Raw genomic sequence first — 14,698 nt, 5'->3', positions numbered from 1 at the left:
TTCAGTACTGTGATGTGGTTGCTGTCGTTGAGGGAATAGCTAAGCATAGCGTCGTCATGCCGGTCTTCCATTGCATTCAGTGAATCCGTGCACGACGTGCATATCGGCCAACTCTTCATCAGTAAGCCTATCCATAGTACTGCCGTAGATCACTGTTAAAGGACAACTAACACTGCCGGAAAACAAAACCCTAGACGGAACCGAGCAGTACTCGATGCAAATCTGAGGGCAAAGAGATAAGAAGGGGATTACTGTACACACAGGACATACCGGCGACATCTGCGCTGTTGTGCACTGTTTTCAGTGCAATAAAGATACAAAGATAACAGGGGCAGAAAACCAGAGGAAATGCAACAATCCGTAACGAGCCGCCAGAGACAGTGGGTCCGTTATACCAAAATTTTCAGAATGTATCCCTGAACAACGTCGGAAAGGTTGTCGTTGGAGTTCTGGTTCACCATACAGTACAGAAATTTCGCGTGCTTTCGCGTTTCATACGCGATATTAAATAAATGTGCCGCAGGTGAGAATATTCTTATAAATGGCCTCCCAGTGACGACCTTATGTTGTAACGTTCGTTCACTCTGCTCAGTAACGCTTCTTCTCTGCAACGTGGTTGCTGTAGGAATCAGACCTCATGTGAGCCCCTCTCCAACTATCACATAATATATTCTTAGAATTACTCGATGAAAAGTGTACTAAAAACTTCGAAAAGAATCGATCGGCCTTGAAATACTTAACGACACGACGATCAAAATGTGGACGTACTCCACAAGATGTATAGACTCTATGTTTTCTTAACCTTTTCATTTAATAATAAAGTAGCTGCAATCACATTGTCACCAGAGTGTATCTTTCTTATTGTCTATGTTGGTTTTTACCTGAATCTGAACAAGCTGCAGAAGGTACAAAAATGAAGAGAGAACAATGAACAGTAGCGATGACATCCTTCCAACGAATGAAGCAACACGCAAATGAGGACGATGAATTTCTGACCAGAACGTGGTAGTCAGATGAGGCACAGTTCTGTTGCAGAGTTTGTGAGATAGTAGAACTATCGATAGTTGGTACATGACGACTCTGATACAGTTCGTGAAAGAACTTTAGACAGTGGCGTGGTAACGATATGGCGTGCAATGATAACACAGAGTTATCGTGCGAGCATCTCACTTTCTTACAAAGTGGAGAGCGCATAGCAGTGAGTTAAAAACTTTTATTGCGCATACGCTGTACAATTTTCCTGGAGTCAATAGAGCGGAGTAACGTTGCGCACCACGAAGTAGTCAGTGACAGTTGTGCCAGAGTTATTCGATAACTGTTATCTCAAGTTTCGGTGACACTCTCTTGCATTAAATCAAAGAGTTTATCCCGTTAAATGTTTTCCTTGTGGAATTACCTTAAAAGAAGAAGAAATATGAAACTGAAATGTCCCATCGGTAGGGAGTTAGAGACGCAGAAAAATACCCGATCAGGCAGTCGGTCGCAGTACTTCGAGGAGCCAACCTAGTATTTGGTGACATAGATTTAAATATACAGTAACAATATAAAGCCTAAATCAGTTGGAAAGAGGATGATTTTCTGGAATGGGATACCATTGCTTTCGCCGTTGTTTGGAAAATTGGAAATTTGTGTTAAGTTCTTATGGGACCAAACTGCTGAGGTCATCGGTCCCTAAACCTACACACTACTTAACCTATCTTAAACTAACTTACGCTATGGACAACACACACACCCTTGCCCGAGGGAGGACTCGAACCTCCGACGGGGGAGCCGCACAGACCGTGACAAGGCGCCCAAGACCGCGCGGCTACCACGTGCTACCAACTGTTCCACCTAGCTTGGTTAAAAAAAAAAAAAAAAAAGGGCGCGGCGCGCGTGACACATTACATAAACACATGATGACAAAGGTTGTGAGAGATCAGTAAGATTGTAAGAAAGCAAAGAAGGTTTCATCCTAGATTTAAATGAAGCCAAAATTTTGTTGGCAAACAAAAGTTCCATTAATTGAAATGAGAGTAAGAAGAATACCGCAAAAAGCGTCCAGTGAATCTGAAAGTCAAATTCTGTCTACCGGAATGAAGAAAATTATTCAGAAATTGTGGTCTTATACATAAACAGTAAACGGGGTAAACATGTACGCAACCATATAGTGAACACACTGGCAAGGCAACAAAGGATGATACAGAGAAAGCGGTAAAGAATTAAATTGTTACAACCTCGTACTAACAAGGGGAGATCCCGACCTGGGGATCACGGATTTACTTCAAACTTTGTACACCTTTTGTGGGCCAATAATGTGCAAGTGCTAAGGTGCACTACTCTGGCAATTCCGAGAAAATCACAAGAGAAGTTTCACGCGTCTATGATGTAACTGATGTATCTGCGCGAAGGTGACGGTCGTAATAAGTCGTCGTGGTCAAACGGGCAGTTGGCCGTTACAGGCTTAGCGGCGAGGACGTGTGCTTACCGTCCCGCCGGTCTACTGGCGTTCGCAAGTTTGTTTACTTGCCGCGAGCGGGAATCGCTTACCGCAAGTTCTTTGAAGTAACATGGCGAACTCCTATAGGAAGAACACTATCAAGATTACGTTCCAAGCCGAATAACCAAGACCGCGAGCATTTGAGATACAAAGCTTCTTGCGTGATTAACTATGTCTGGATCCACAGCGCATCATTGGTATTCACTTTTCGATCACGGCTAGTGTAGCCAGTGTTAAGATGATTAACGAAGAGGCATGCGCGCAGGTGGTTACCGGTGCTGGCGGTAATCTCCAGTTTAGGCACTCAGATGGACATATCGGCGCTGTTACCGTTGAACATGCAGGCGTAGGGATGAGGACCCTCCGGTTCTCGAGCTACCTTTTAAAGTACTCGCCGAGTCCGTTATATCCGCTCTTATGCCGTACGGGATTGTCATTAGCCACGTGGCTGAGAAGTGGCAGACTTTTACAACGTATTCCGTACTCAACTGAGTAAGAAAAGTCAAAACCGAAATCACAAAGCATGTTCCTTCATACTTAAACATTGCAGTTATCATGTACGATGGACAACCGCGCACTTCTCAAGATGTGCGCAGGAAAGTCAGGTTCACTCTGATTGTTTGCAGCGGCGGATCGCTCAGATTTCATCAGGAGAAGCGGTTACAACGTGTCCCTCCATCGATTCTACCAATTACCTATTCACAAGTTATGGCACCTACGACGTCTGGCAGTGGGGATCGGGATAGGTTGGTTACCACTGCAGACAGATGGACACGTTATTGATGACACACATACCACCCGCTCAAAAATGGTTCAAATGGCTCTAATCACTATGGGATTTAACATCTGAGGTCATCAGTCCCCTAGACTTACAACTACTTAAACGTAACTAACCTAAGGACATCACACACATCCATGCCCGAGGCAGGATTCGAACCTGCGACCGTAGCAGGCGCGTGGTTCCGGACTGAAGCGCTTAGAACCGCTCGACTCCAGCGGCGGCTTATCACCCGCTCGCTGCAGAAGGAGTATCCAGATAAACCCGAACAGCAACTGCCCCCGTACAACGAAGGTATGGATGTTAATCCACGAGTCGTGCCAACCCAAGCTTTCCTCTCGAAAGGCGCACAGCAGTCGGATCTACACTCACATTTTGACACGGAGACGCACGTTCGGAAGAAGCGTTCGCCCCGTAAGCACAAGAAACGCCAACGGACGCCGTCTGACGACTGCCTCTTGCGGAAAGATACACACTATCGCATCGATTTCGACAGCGTTGTGGACGCTCCTGCTACGGAGCCGTGTACTGCTCCATTATTCGCCTCCTGGACACCCGTTCGGAGATGAAGGGAGCGATGGAACACCATCGCAACCGCGAGGAATCACGACAAGGGCCTCTTTGGTAACAGACGCACCACACCGACAGCCTCTCTCCAGTGACTTGCGGGCGGACGGCATGGAATACGACTCTCTGGCGGACACGTCACTTGCAGAAGAGAGGGAGTTACACAATCCTCTCCCCCCCCCCCTCCCTCCATCTCCTGCATAGTAACAGACGTCAGAGCGACGTGCAACGTTCGGGTGACTAAACCCGTCGCCACTGCGTACACCGATGACTACCGCTGCCTTCGAAGGCGAACGACAGTCATATTGATTCGCGACTATCATCATCAATAACATCCGGTCGTGTGCGAAGCTGTCATTGCTACGCGACACACTTTATGTGGCCGACTTTGACTTGGCCTTATTGCAAGAGGTGTACGTCCTTGGCTTCCAGGACACCTCCGGATACACGACATGAATATCACACGCATCGGATACGGGTAGTGACGTCACAGTACTTCTCAAAGAAGGTTTAATAGCCATCGATATACAGTACATATACAATACCTACAGAATGCCAAGGCCATGGCGCTTATGGTCCAAGGAATACACTTCCTCAATGTTTACGCACCGTCCGGTAGCAGCAAGAGGCGTGAACGTTCGCTAGTCTTTAGTGGGTGACTGACCCAATTATGCCAAGGCAGGGTAAAAGATATGGTGATTGGGGGCGATTTTAATTGTACACAATCTGCCAAGGACCAAATTCATCAGCATTCACCATGCCCATCACTCGGCGCTGTCATTCGAGAGCTCGGTTTGGTAGACATTTGGGGCACCATCTATGCCAACAGATAAAGTTTCAAGCACTTTGCGGAACGTTCGTCTTGTAGAATTGATAGGGTATATACTTCCCGCTCTCTCAGGGATGCGGTCACTGCAGCCGAGTTGCAGCCAGCAGCATTTACTGACCACACTGCTTACATCTGTACCAGCACGCTTCGATACCAACAAGTGTGACGCAGCCGTAGACCGTGGAAATTTAACACCGTTCACCTGACTTCACCGGGATGTCAAGCGGCGGTGGGTGACACGTGGAGACTGTGCTTACGACGACGAGGAGCGTATATGTCTGCTTTACAGTGGCGACTGGACTGTGCCAAGACGAACCTTCGACGCACTTTGAAGACGTTTAGCAGGGAAACTGGGGCATGGAGGCTCAGAACTACAGAGTTCTATTACGCCATCAGGGGGTGTTCCGTTATGCCCCCATTCTCGGACCGGCAGATGATCGTCAGTCGAGAAAAAGTGAAGATAGGAACGTTGACACGTCAACGCCGGGAAGGGACCATCATTCGTACACGTCAAACGGCCGGAATCCCCAATGAACGGCCCTCCATGTACCACATAGCCATGGAAAGAAAGCGCAGACACAGGACATTGATCCATGAGATGACGACAGAAGATGGCATCCGTCACGTCACCTAATGAGACGTAAGTAATGCATACTTTACCTATTATTCTCACCTGTACGCGGAGAAAAGATCTGATCCAGAGATAATTACTGCTGTCGCCGGTTTCAAGCGCGCCATGGTTACTCCGGAACTCCAACGGGAACTGCTAGAGCCGGTAACTGAAGAAGAAATGTTGGATGCCATAGGAAAAGGGGCATCTAATAATTCACCAGGACCGGATGGGTTACCATTGGAGGTTTATAGGACGTTCCAGAGTCTACTGGTGCCCTGTTGCACTACTATATGTCAAGAGCTCATGACACCAGAGATGCAACTTCCGGCTGCTCCTGTGGGAGGTATCATCATCCCAATCCGTAAACCTTCCGGAGGATCACGTATTACGGGCTACCGACCATTAACTTTGTTGAACTATGATATGAAAATTTTCACACGTCTGCTGGCAGTTGGAATTCGGTGTACGACATCTCGTGTCCTATCAATGGATCAGGCCTCGATGGGTGGGACGCATTATATCCGCGCCGCCCTGTGCCGCTATCGGGACCTGACTGCTCTCGCTAAGGTGCGTCGTGTACCGGGAGTGCTGGCTGCGACAGACTTCATTCAAACATTTGATCAAGTCAGTCTTATGTATGAGGTTCATTCTAATGAAACCTGGTCAGCGCGTCTACCTCCGACTTACACGTAAGGTGGCACCACGTAACTGCAGGTATGGTGGCGCCATCTACTAGTAGAGAGACTGACGCGTGCGCACCGTTTGATGTTGCATAGTGCCAGTGTGGTTTCACGCCAAAGAGGTCACACAAGTCATCGTCCACTGCCGAACATGCAGGCGAGTAAGCAGGAACAACGAGGAGTGATTCGATGTTTGGCAGCGGAGGGAGTTGGAGGCCTTGAAATGTATCGACTGGTGAAGACTGTGTACAGTGAGTACAGTCTGAGTCGTTCAACTGTTGTGGAATGGCGCAAACGATTCCTTCAGGGACGCGAATCACTGGAAGACGATGCTCACCCTGAACAAGCTCGTAGTGTCATCACGCCGGAAATGGTTGCGGAAGTGAATGCGTAAGTCTTGGACAGTCGCAGAATCACCGTGGACGAGACCCATCGGTTACTGGGTATTAGCGTGGGCACCCACCCCCGTCCAGGTCTGGATCCGACAGCAGCCTACTAGCTTCTTCAAGGATGGAATCGACCGGCTAGTGTCGCAAAGGGATAAATGTGCCAACAGTTTTGGCCCTGTTTTTGAGTAGGCGTACTGTGTATAACTACATTTTTGAGTTAATAAAATGGTTATACTAGTGACCGGGTTTCATTTGAATACCCCTTATAATTAAATGCTGTTCTTCAGAATGTGCATTGCCCGGGCGCATTCGTCGAGTTGGAACTACGTGTCCTATGTGGCGCAACATGGAGAGTGCTTGTCAGCGGTAAATTGTCGAACACCTTACACATTCGCCGCTCTGTTAGACAAGAATGCCCATATCGACAATACTGTGCGCTTTAGCTTTGGAACCGTTGTGCGGTCTGCGACAAAGCCACACGGGCTTGTCTCTTGGTGGCTTCGTTTTTAGGTGTACTGCTTATGAAGATGATCTGATGCTAGCTCTTTGTGACGAACACGATGTACGCAGAGCCTTGGATTGGTTAGCCACTTATGGTGAAGCTTCGGGGAGCCTTATAAATGTACATAAATCGATGGCCTTGAATACTGACACTGGGATGACACCTGAGCGTATCGAGCGATAAAATCCGTTATCTTGGTATCACCCTCACGGACAACATGTCACGCACAACAGCCCTTAATTGTCGGAGCCTCTTGCAACACATCGTTCTGGACTTGGACCTTCATCAACGGACCGAATTTATTAATATCTATCAGGCATCACGAATTCCGCATGTAGCGCAAAAGCTACCGATGCCAAAACACATAGCTCGGAGCATCATGGCGGCATTAGGTTCGTTTGTCAGCGCTGGAATGATATTTAAGGTTCAATACCACACTCTCACTTTTCCTAAAGAACGGGGCGGACGTGGCCTTTTCAATGTTCACGATCTAGCAGTGTCTCTATACGCTAGTATGCACCACAAGCTTTGGCGGCAATGCCCCACCAGCGAACAGGCTTACTGATGGAGTCTCTGGCGCCTTTTTCCCTTGACCCTCCGGTGGCGCTTACTGAGGTACCGGTGCCATTTGCCTACTTTGGGAGGTTTTTATGGAGTAGAGCTACCTAAAGGACTCTCTCCATGTCTCTCGCTTACCAACGGCCAGCGACAGCTATCGCACACTACTTCGCCGCCGGTCACCTAATGTCGTCGAACTGACATGGTCCTACCGTGCGTTGGAACTTATTATGGCGCACTGACAACACGGTAACGCTAGGTTCAGACGTACGTTCAACCTGGCATTTGACGGTGAACAGAGAACAAATTACCGAGAGAGACTTCATAGGATCCATCTTGCAGATCCGCCTCTTTGTCTGAACTGCAACGTGCAGGATACAGACGAACACCGTCTACATAGTGAGCCACCGGAAGAGATCCAGTATTTTGTGCTCTAATTTTGGCTCTATTTCTACGGACGCCGCCCCTTATGTCGATTCCCGCACTTTCCTCTATCCGGACGCTGTTTATTACCGGAGGACGAAACACAACACTGTCACGTGTATCAGAGGTCACGCGATTTATTATTTATTTGAAGGTGGTGTCATAGGACTCGTGGATTTTTGGAACTACTTACACGATTGTCATTGTACTATTGTGAAGAATCATAATTACAGTCAATACTTTTCGAACTTCTTGCGGAGCATCTTCTACGATCAACCCCGTAGCTGGATTATTCGTCACAGGAGATAAATTTGATACATTCACACACAGGAGATTGAGCAGATAATGGTACCTACACGACATTCCATGAAGATCGGGTGGCGGCGCCCATAGAGTACCGATGCCGCATGCGCTTGTTACAGAAGTGTAACTTTGTGTTTTGTTTTCTCTTTTTTATTTTCAGAGGTCACGGAAAAGGTGCATTTATTTTTAGTCAATAAATAAGTGAATGTCCTCCTGGACCATGCACCCCTTTCATAGGTTCCTTTTTGGCAAAGGAGACATCGTGGCCAGGCCTTGTAAAATGACTCCTTCCCACTTTGCCAACTGTTAAGGCCGGTTCCCACTAGGGCTGCCGCGCGTCAAAACCGCGCGTCAGCGGCGTGGTTGCTATGGAAACGGCGTCAGCGGCACGGCGCGGTGGGCTCTGCGTCGCGGTTTGACCATGTCGAACCGCTTCCGCTGCCGCGTGCCGCGCTCCAGGTCCACGCCGCCAATCACAGAACGCGCTGAGCGTGACGTCAGGTACGGAACCCCGGGCCAGACGACCTTTCGCCGAACCGCTGGCGCGGACGCGGCGGCAGCTATGAAATACTTACCAGACGATTCCAAGGAAACTATTCGGCAGAAAAATTTGATTCTTGGGCATGTTACAGCCTGATATCTTCTCTCGATACAGGACCGAATTTCTTTTCGTTATTCGTCGTGGTTACTTGCTGTATCGCATTTACGTAAACCATTACACGAAATTTTAATGAGTGTGCAGAGGTAAAATCGCATCGCGTGGACTTTGCGTACAGTTCATTTTAGGTAATACATTATTGCGCATGAAATTTAGTCAACATATCGAAATTGTTTTTAAAGCTGAGAGCAGATCGATAGCTATCACCGTTCTCGAGATATTGAAAGATATGTCGGCGGACGGGCTGTGCGGTGACCGCGCGCGGGTTGTTCGCGACGCGACCGGGACTTCGTCCTGCTCGTCGTAAACCATGTGGTTGTATCAACCGCAAATTTCGTAAACGGTTCAAGAAATCGAAAAGTGTTTTTTTGCAAACGATAACTTGTAAAAAGTCATGTATTTCGTCACATGATAAATATCCTAAATCTGTTTATCTACCTAGATATGAAACTAACTACAGTTTCTTTGAAGGGATAGATGAATTTTTTTAAACGGTATTTAATAGCATGTGGAATGAGAAGTTAAACCGAGACTAATTTGCTGGTATGTCATAAGATGTAATTTGCTAAGTATCTACAGCTATTGATTATTTCCTTTGGAAGTAACAAACGTTTTTTTCTTTATCCAGTGTACTTTATTGGTTCAAGATGTGTTTCGCCTTTTACTTTAAGGCATCTTCAGTGGAATCTAGAATGAATCAGTTTTGTTTTGATATGTGATACTTGCAGATTATAAAACAGTTCACATCTTTTTTTACGTGAATAACTGATTACTTACAGTGAATCGAATTTTTGGGGGACATCTGCGTTTCCCCTCACCTGATCACATGCTGGAGGTAGAACTAAAACTTAGATTATGGAACATAAGCACATTTTCATGTTCTTTTTTTTTCTTCTGTCACTAGCTGTAGACATTTTACCGAAAACTCTGATTTGAAGTCGTAACTACAGTGTGTTCACCTCATGTCCCTTCCTGTTTGATTTGTTTATGTACATGTTGCCAACCTAAAGAATTATATGCTGAAAACTAATGTTTGTTTATTTCTGTTCTCCTTATATCTGTATGTGTGTGTGGCTAGCCAGTGATAGTTATAGAAAGTTGAAAGTCAGACAGTGGTTGAAAGATTTGGTGTTCAGCTGATTTCAGTTTTGGTTTAAATGTTTTGTGAAGGTGTGCATGGAGGAGTAAATTCACTGCTTACATTAATAGATAAAATAATAGAATAGCATTTCAACAGATGATTATTATCAGAATACTATCACCCAACCCCTTTGTCCTCACTCTTTGACGCCTCATAATATATCCTGTCAACTTACCCCTCTTGTAGTCAAAGTTGTGCCATAATTTCCTCTTCCTCCTCTATTTAATTCCTTACCTCTTCTTTAGTTACACGATCATCATATCTAACCTTCAGCATTCTTATTGATCACCACGTTTTGAAAGCGTCCATTGTCTTTTTGGCAGAACTGTTCATCGCCCCGTTTCACTTACATACAAGGCTGCACTCCACACAAATACCGCACTCCACACAAATACACTCCTGGAAATGGAAAAAAGAACACATTGACACCGGTGTGTCAGACCCACCATACTTGCTCCGGACACTGCGAGAGGGCTGTACAAGCAATGATCACACGCACGGCACAGCGGACACACCAGGAACCGCGGTGTTGGCCGTCGAATGGCGCTAGCTGCGCAGCATTTGTGCACCGCCGCCGTCAGTGTCAGCCAGTTTGCCGTGGCATACGGAGCTCCATCGCAGTCTTTAACACTGGTAGCATGCCGCGACAGCGTGGACGTGAACCGTATGTGCAGTTGACGGACTTTGAGCGAGGGCGTATAGTGGGCATGCGGGAGCCCGGGTGGACGTACCGCCGAATTGCTCAACACGTGGGGCGTGAGGTCTCCACAGTACATCGATGTTGTCGCCAGTGGTCGGCGGAAGGTGCACGTGCCCGTCGACCTGGGACCGGACCGCAGCGACGCACGGATGCACGCCAAGACCGTAGGATCCTACGCAGTGCCGTAGGGGACCGCACCGCCACTTCCCAGCAAATTAGGGACACTGTTGCTCCTGGGGTATCGGCGAGGATCATTCGCAACCGTCTCCATGAAGCTGGGCTACGGTCCCGCACACCGTTAGGCCGTCTTCCGCTCACGCCCCAACATCGTGCAGCCCGCCTCCAGTGGTGTCGCGACAGGCGTGAATGGAGGGACGAATGGAGACGTGTCGTCTTCAGCGATGAGAGTCGCTTCTGCCTTGGTGCCAATGATGGTCGTATGCGTGTTTGGCGCCGTGCAGGTGAGCGCCACAATCAGGACTGCATACGACCGAGGCACACAGGGCCAACACCCGGCATCATGGTGTGGGGAGCGATCTCCTACACTGGCCGTACACCACTGGTGATCGTCGAGGGGACACTGAATAGTGCACGGTACATCCAAACCGTCATCGAACCCATCGTTCTACCATTCCTAGACCGGCAAGGGAACTTGCTGTTCCAACAGGACAATGCACGTCCGCATGTATCCCGTGCCACCCAACGTGCTCTAGAAGGTGTAAGTCAACTACCCTGGCCAGCAAGATCTCCGGATCTGTCCCCCATTGAGCATGTTTGGGACTGGATGAAGCGTCGTCTCACGCGGTCTGCACGTCCAGCACGAACGCTGGTCCAACTGAGGCGCCAGGTGGAAATGGCATGGCAAGCCGTTCCACAGGACTACATCCAGCATCTCTACGATCGTCTCCATGGGAGAATAGCAGCCTGCATTGCTGCGAAAGGTGGATATACACTGTACTAGTGCCGACATTGTGCATGCTCTGTTGCCTGTGTCTATGTGCCTGTGGTTCTGTCAGTGTGATCATGTGATGTATCTGACCCCAGGAATGTGTCAATAAAGTTTCCCCTTCCTGGGACAATGAATTCACGGTGTTCTTATTTCAATTTCCAGGAGTGTACCTTTGTAAAATAGTACCCAGTCATTAGAATTTATATTCGATGTGAACAAATTTTCTTTTTCAGAACGCTTTTGTTGCTATTCACAGTCTTCATTTTATATCCTCTCTACTTCTGCCTTCTCAATTACTGCTTCCCTTTCAAGTCATTGAAGTCTTAGAAATGCAGTTTGGTTTCTGTACAAGTTGTAGATAATCTTGTGACCCTGTGTTTTATCGATGACATCTCCAGAGTTTCAAAGAATGTTTTAATTAAGATCGTCAAAACCGTTCTCTAAATATGCAAATGCTATAAACACAGTTTCGCAGTTCTTCAGTGTGTCCACTTAGCTAAGTGGTAGGATCAGTATTGCATTGCGTGTTCAGACATCTCACAGGAATCTAACATTGTGCTTATGTTAGTTTGTACAACCCCTCCCCCTCTCCTCTCTACATATTCCTTCCACTTTCTAGCCTTCTCTCATTTGCTTAGTTCTGGCTTTGCCAAATGAGTTCTTGACAGTTGCTTCTCCTTTGAGCAAAGTTTCCTTTGTTCTTTCTCATTTTCATTCCCCTATGCTTTCCAAGATCAAAATCGCACTGCAATTTTGGACTTTCTGTTAACGTCATGTTTAGCCATTTCTATTTCCGATGGCCTACTTTATTTGCTACATTTATATTTTTCACTTTTGTCAAATTTAATATATCACGTTTTATCTAACGATTTCTACTGTACCTTCTTCCCGTTCATATATTCTGCTGCATTCACCACATCTTCTCTGAAAGATATCCATTCGTATTCTAGCGGATCCCTTCCTCTGTTTCTGTCAGTCGTTGCATTACGGTAACTTTAAGGTTATAGAAAAACTGTGGGTCTTGACTTTTTCAAGTTCCATTTCTTTAATTTGCTACCGTTTACTGTCTCTTTAGTTGTAATCCGCAGCTCGTAACCAATAAATTATTGTAGGTTTGCGTCTGCACCAAGAAATGTCTTATAATTTAAAATCTGGTTTCGAAAACTTTGTTCCAAAAATATAATAATCTTTCATGATTCTTAAGCAAGGTGCTGGCAATGATTACATTATGCTCTGTGCGAAATTCTATCAGGTGGCTTCCACTTTCATCCCTTCCCCCAAGTCTTTGTGTTCTTACTGTTTTCCTGTTCATGCTACCGTATCACATTTTAAATTTTTGTCTTGCTTAAATATCTGAATAATCTCTTTTATCGTACATTGTTTCAATGTGTTAGGAGATAGTGAACAATCATGAACGGTAGTCGCGAAATATGTTTTTGGTGAAATGAGAAAACATGAAATATGAAATATGTGAAAGAGTACATTGTACAGAAAATGAAAAATTGGTATGTCTTCACCCAACTTCGTCTTTCCTTCATGTAAGTGCACGATATAGTCAATCAAACGCACCGGGCGTTTCAGTGGGTCCTGCCTCGTACCTCAGTGGCTCTCCGTCATTGGCTACCGCTAGCGTCTGCCGCTTCCAGATGGGAACGCCAATTCCGCGAGCCGCCGCGTCAAAGCGGTAAACGCTTGCCACTGCCGTTGCCGCACGACGCGCTGCCGCGCTCTAGTGGAAACCGTCCTTTAAGGGCAGACGCTAGCGGTAGCCAATGACGGATGGCCACTGAGGTACGGGGTGGGACCCACCAAAACGACCGGTGTGTTTGAATAAATATATCTTACACCTACATGAAGAGAAGACAAAGTTGGGTGAAGACATACCAATTTTTCATTTTCTGTACAATGTACTCTTTCACATATTTCATTATTCATGTTTTCTCATTTCAACATAAACAGATTTCATGACTAACGTTCATGATTGTTCACTATCTCCTAACACATGGAAACAATGTACGATAAAAGAGATTATTCAGATAGTTAAGCGAGACAAAAATTTAAAATCTGATACGGTAGCAGGTACACGAAAACAGTAAGAACACAAAGCCTAGGTGGAAGGGATGAAAGTGGAAGCGACCTGAATTTCCCACAGAGCATAATGTAATCATCGTCAGCATCTTGCTTAAGAATCACGAAAGAATAATACATTATTGGAAGAAAGTTTTCGAAACCAGATTTTAAATTATAAGACATTTCCCGGTGCAGACACAAACCTACAATAATTTATTGGTTACGAGATGCGGTTTAAAACTAAAGAGACAGTAAACGGTAGCAAATTAAGGAAATCGAACTTGAATAAGTCAAGACCCACAGTTTTTCGATAACCTTAAAATTACCGTAATGCAACGACTGACAGAAAGAGAGGAAGGAATCTGCAAGAATAAGAAAGGATATCTTTGAGAGAAGAAGTGGTGAATGCAGCAGAGTACGTGAACGGGAAGCAGGTACAGTAGAAATCGTTAGATAAAACGTGTTATATTAAATTTGACACGAGGGAAAAATATAAAAATGTAGCAAATAAAGTAGGCCATCAGAAAAACAAATGTCTAAACATGACGTTAACAGAAAGTCCAAAATTGCAGTGCGATTTTGCTCTTGGAAAACATAGGGGAATGAAAATGAGAAAGAACAAAGGAAACTTTGCTCAAAGGAGCAGCAACTGTCAAGAACTCATTTGGCAAAGCCAGAACTAAGCACATGAGAGAAGGCTAGAAAGTGGAAGGAATATGTAGAGAGGAGAGTATAAGGGGTTGTACAAACTAAAATAATCACAATGTAAGATTCCTGTGAGATGTCTGAACACGCAAGGCAATACTGATCCTACCACTTAGCTAAGTAGACACACTGAAGAACTGCGAAACTGTGTTTATAGCATTTGCATGTTTAGAGAAAGGTTTTGACAATCTTAATTAAAACATTCTTTGAAACTCTGGAGATGTCATCGATAAAACACAGGGTCACAAGATTATCTACAACTTGTACAGAAACCAAACTGCATTTCTAAGACTTCAATGACTTGAGAAAGGGAAGCAGTAATTGAGAAGGCAGGAGCAGAGAGGATATAAAATG

This window comes from Schistocerca nitens, chromosome 3 (genome assembly GCF_023898315.1).
Source record: "Schistocerca nitens isolate TAMUIC-IGC-003100 chromosome 3, iqSchNite1.1, whole genome shotgun sequence".
Lineage (NCBI taxonomy): Eukaryota > Metazoa > Arthropoda > Insecta > Orthoptera > Acrididae > Schistocerca > Schistocerca nitens.
The sequence above is the reverse complement of the archived record's forward strand: the minus strand, read 5'-3'. Positions refer to the sequence as shown.